The 5,361-nt window shown below is 35.8% G+C and overlaps 1 pseudogene; it reads right to left on the bottom strand.

Moving 5' to 3' along the window:
- Positions 1 to 2,589: 2,589 nt before the first annotated feature.
- On the bottom strand, positions 2,590 to 5,144 carry LOC110702740 (annotated as a pseudogene).
- Between the last annotated feature and the right edge of the window lie 217 nt (positions 5,145 to 5,361).

Genomic DNA, 5,361 nt, shown 5'->3' with positions numbered 1-5,361 from the left:
TTGAACAGAAACTCAAACAAAAATTGAAAGAATCAAACAGAAAATGTATAACAATAATCATGGAAATTCGAACAAAATATGAATTAAAACCACGTACCTTTCCTAATTTTATTCCTCTTTGGGTTTATATGGTCAAATTCGACCATAAAAAGTCCAAATCTGGAATTTTTATGGTCGAATTTGACCATAAACATCATAATTATTCGGTTATTAACGAAAATCCAAACACCCAAATTGTTTGTTGCAAAAATTCAAAATCGAAAATAAAGAAAAAATAATGTAGGAAAAGAGAACAAAAATGGAGGAAATGGTGATGCAAACGCAGGTTAATGGAGCATAGAGACATAAGAATAAGGAGAAGGAGAAGAGGAAAGAGATCGGCGAGAAGAGGAAACAGATCAGGAAAAGGAGAAGAGGAAAGAGAAGAAGAAGAGGAGAGAGGTGTGAGAAGAGAGTGAGGAAAAAAAGAGTGAGCGGCTATCAACTGATTAGGGTTAGGAGTGGACCTCTTTTATACCCTTTTTATAAATAAAAAAACACTTTTGCTACCGATATTGTTTTTTTTTTTTGGTGAAAGTGAGCACATATATTTGGCCTTAATAGGCTTCAAAATAATAGTTAGATAAAACCATTGAGACAGTCATAGAGGTTAGCAACCTAAGAGTTACTGCCCATAGATGGGATAAAATGGGATCGATAGTTTTTTCCTACAGTTGTAAAAGGATTAGGCGGAGCAAATATTACATGAAACTGATCCATACACAAAATATTATTCCTAAATACATAAGACAGAGTTAGAGTCTTCAACGCTTCTCTGGCTAGAAAACCTGCTTCCTTCACCTTCTTCCTCGAGACATTTATTAGAGATATGGATGGATTTTCTAGAGCTAGTTCCCTGCACATATTATATAAGAAATGTGCTTCATCAGTTGGAGAATCTTTGCTGTAAATCCCCAAGACTCCCTTTAGACAATAAGACAAAATACCAACAGAATCCCAGTTCATATATCTACACAGGGTCATGGCAGTTAGAATATCAAATAGCTCAGCCTAAAGAGCATTGACAGCAGGAATATGGGCCCCCACTCCTTTCACCCAATCCCCATTGACATTCCTGCATAAACAGGCAATACCATTAGAGTAACTGCTTTAACAGAAGGATGCATCCACAAAAATAGACATATGGAAGAAGAGAATATGCTTATTTATCACAGGTTTAGGTTGTTGAGTACTAAAGTCAGACAGATAGATGAGCTCAATGATAAGAGCCTTGACCCCAAAAATGGTCGCAATCTTGCGACCGTGTAAAAATCAGTTGCAAATATCATATTTTGCGACCGTTTCCATGACGGTCGTAGAAAAACGGTCGCAAAATGGCCGAATTTTAGTAGTGATATCATAACCACCCTCGTAGCCTCCCCATCGACCATTTTCACGCCCGAAACTCCTTTACCCTTTCCACACAACTTGAAACCGACCTTATAGCCATCCCTTAACCACCCAATCCCCATGAAATTACCCTCCAAACTGCCCTTAAAACCCTTCACGCACCACGAAACAACCCCACTAACCAACCCAAACCCCAGTCGTTCATCCCATGCAAAATATGGTGGGGTTGGAGTGCAATTCGCGGATTTATACAAGGGTGGGACAGGGTTTTCACCGACGACGTAAGGAGTAAGGGGCTGAGCTGGGTTGGGCTCGCGACGACAGTAGGGGCTAGGGCTAAAGTTGGGGTTGGGTTCACCGGTGTGATAGACTGGCAGCGTACGTTGATTGGATTCACGATAGGGGTAGTGATTTTCTTAAAATCATTATTTAAAAAAAGAAAATTGTTTTTAAAAAAATTAAAAACCAATCTAGTGCATTGCGACACATGTCACATTAACTTGTTCAAAAAGTTATCAACCGATATCATTCTATTTTTGGCTGATGGTTATCAAAGGTCGTTTTATTATGTTATAATTAAAATTCATTTTATTTTTAGAAGAACATTAAAAGATCAATTTATTCTTCACAATTTTTCCTAGAAATTATTTTACTCATTTAATCGAGTTTTTCATTTCATATGTTTAAATATATGGATCTTACAGAGTACTCCCTATATTTTTTTTATTTGCATGAGTTTAACCGACATACTTGACGAGACGCAACTTTGACCATTAATATCTTTAATTGTCTAGTAGTAAAAATTATAATAAAATATTATTATGAAACTAGACATTAAGACCAATCTAATGATATGTTATATAATAACGTTTATTTATTTTATAATGGTGAAAAAATTAAGTCAACCATGATATCAGAGTGATGCATTTACAAAAATAGAGGGAGTACAAGATTTGAACCCATAACCTTAAGTTTAAATTCGAATATGTTAGCCACTAAGCTATTAATATATTACTTGTCTTTTATTTCTATCAAAATTAAATTTTAATAAGGAATTTCTATTATGGAAATTAATGTAGTAACTCAGGACATCGATCGCGCCTAAAAACAAGTTTTTTAATGAAAAACTGACACGTATACTTGTAGAATGATCTGAAGTTTATAACCCCTGTAAATTAATTAATTGCTAAAGATCGAGGAGGTTATTTAAGTCAATTATTGTAATGCATTGTCTCAATTAACCGACATTAGAATTTCCATTTAATTAATTTCTATCATCAAGTTTTATATGTAGTTGACCACATAATATGTTCAGCTATTATGCAATTACTTCATTAGTGTTATAAGGATTATTTGATAAATGATACAGGGGTTACTTGGTCAATGTTATAGGGGTTACTTTTTTTTTTTTGTTTTTTTTGTTTTTTTTTTTTGATAATGTTATAGAGGTTACTTTGGTTTTTTTATAAGCGGACACATGGTGTAATCAGTCACAAACAAAATACACTGAATTTCTTATTTGTACAGTAACTAAAGACTGTGACATAACTTGAATAGATAGATGCACAATTTTCTCTTGGGAAGGTTATTAAAGAATGGACCATACACTTACTGTATTAATCCACTCTATACATAAAAGTAAATTATAGAACATATATAAACAAATGAAAAATCGATCAATTAAGTAAAAATAAATAAATTAATTCATCTCTTCTTCCATCCTGCCAGAAGACGCACTTATAGTCACGTTATTTTCATCGTCTTGGAATCTCTTGTATATATCCCCCTTGTAAAACTTCCTAGTTCTAGCAACAAGAATCAAAGACACAAGGGCGGTGAAGAACGTAGCCGCCGCGATTATAATGTAGGCCAATTGGTAGCACTTGACTCCATTGCATTTTAACTCCTCCCCAAACTTCCTTGTGAACCCTAACGCCTCAAGTTGTCTCAATCCCTCCTTGTCATACAAGTGCCCCGCGACTCTCACGTTAAAAATATATGACCCTAATGGGGCGGCCAATGACCCGTAATTGTACAATGTTGCATAGTGTTTGAGCCCAAAGAGCTCGGATATAATAGAGTAGAGGTAAGTCCACTCGGCACCAAAGCAAAATGCCATGATAATCGATGCTACATAGAGGCCATAAGGCGCGTTGAAGACTATGAGAAGATGAGCTATGCACGATATAAAGAGGACGATTGTTAGGCTGGCAGGCCTAGGCCATTTGTACTTTAACAAGTGCTCCGAAATTAGTCCTCCTAAGACACGCCCTAAATATTGCCATATACCAATCAAAGACACAAAGGTGCTAATACTTTTTTTAGGGTATCCTAATGACATACCAATTTGACCTAAATTGTCTATTGTTGCTAGGTTCCCCCCTAAGCCACATATTGAAGCAAGGAACAATATCATCATATCGATACTAAACGTGGCTTGTAAGATGGTGTGGTCTTCCCCCATAGCTGGAGGACGGAACACATCTTTCAAACATGACACTTTTGTATGTTCTACATCGCGACTTCCATTATTATTATTATTATTGGATTGATTTGTTGGTGGAGATTTATTATCGCTACTAGGCACGATCTTCAACTCGGAGAGGGTATTAGTGGGAGTATTATAATTGTTGGTTTTCGAAAAAGCATATAACTCTTCTTTAAAGACTAGGAATATAGGGAGTATGAGGAGGACCATGATGACAACACAACTTACACCATACCCCATTTTACTAAACTCAACTTGTTTTTGCACTAATATCATAACCATAATGAACCCTGCTACTCTGCTAGGGCCAAAGATATATAAAGGATGCCATTAAAAAAAGTCTTTTCTCGCTTGATTGGTCTATGGCCAACAACCTTAAGAACTCGAACGCTAAATGCAAAGAGCAACAAAGCAAGCGCGGGTAGCCAAGCAATGAGTAAGATCACCCCATCAGCGGTGGTATCATTACCATATAGGGCATGGTATAATTGAGCCATAACAGCCCCTCCTAAACCAATGTATGACTTTAAAAGCCCAATCACTACTCCTCGATTCTCAGGGAAGTTCTTGACACAGGGCACCACAGCTCCGGTGTTGGCAAACCCTAAGGAGTTAGCTCCGATGGTGATGTATAGACACATTAGCCAAACTGGAGGGCGAGAGATCTTATGAGTGACCGAAAGCCAGATCATGAAGTAGCCAAAAAAGTTAACCATGGCACCAAGTGAGAGGATCACCCAAGGTGGGGCCACCTCCATGATTAAACCGGCATGAACACTAACATAAGCCCCAAGGTCTTTGTAGAAACTAAGGAGATTAAGGGTAGTTTGGTCATACCCTAAAGTTGTTTTGATGTCACCTGAATATAGACCAAATATATAAGAGGTACCAATGAAGGAGAGGATTATAATGATTGTAAATGCCATGAAAAACCGCCCCGTTAGCAGTTGTAATATGAAGCTTCTTGCCCTTGCACAACCGCCTTCGGTACGACTACCATTGTCTAGGGCCATTTTTCTTTGTGTTTGTGTGTATGTTTTTAGCTAGGTTTGGTGGTTTAAGGCTTTTGTTATGTACTTTATGTGGAAAATGAGCTTCATTTAAACATGGAATTACATACTAAGGAATTTAATTAATATTGGCCATAATCTTGCTGTCAAATAACAAGTGGCCAAGTGGTTAATCATACGTAGCTGCTTAAATGTTGACTTGGTAGAATATATAATTATATATGCACGGTTTGTTTGATTTTTTTAAAATAATGTTTTTTTTTTTTTTTTTTTTTTTTTTATGAGCCTAAAATTTGTTATATATTTAGATAAAATTTCTAATATTAAAAGATAATATATGATATTTAATTAATTTAAACTTAAAAATCTCATTCGCTAATTTTGCTTACATGCCATTTAAATTATTTAATTCTAAAAGAAGTTAATAATCTCTTATTTAATTGGCTATTATTAAGATTTATAATCTTACATGGC

Source organism: Chenopodium quinoa, unplaced genomic scaffold (assembly GCF_001683475.1).
Source record: "Chenopodium quinoa cultivar QQ74 unplaced genomic scaffold, ASM168347v1, whole genome shotgun sequence".
Classification (NCBI taxonomy): domain Eukaryota; kingdom Viridiplantae; phylum Streptophyta; class Magnoliopsida; order Caryophyllales; family Amaranthaceae; genus Chenopodium; species Chenopodium quinoa.
Note: the sequence above shows the minus strand (reverse complement) of the source record. Positions and strands in the feature narration are given on the sequence as shown.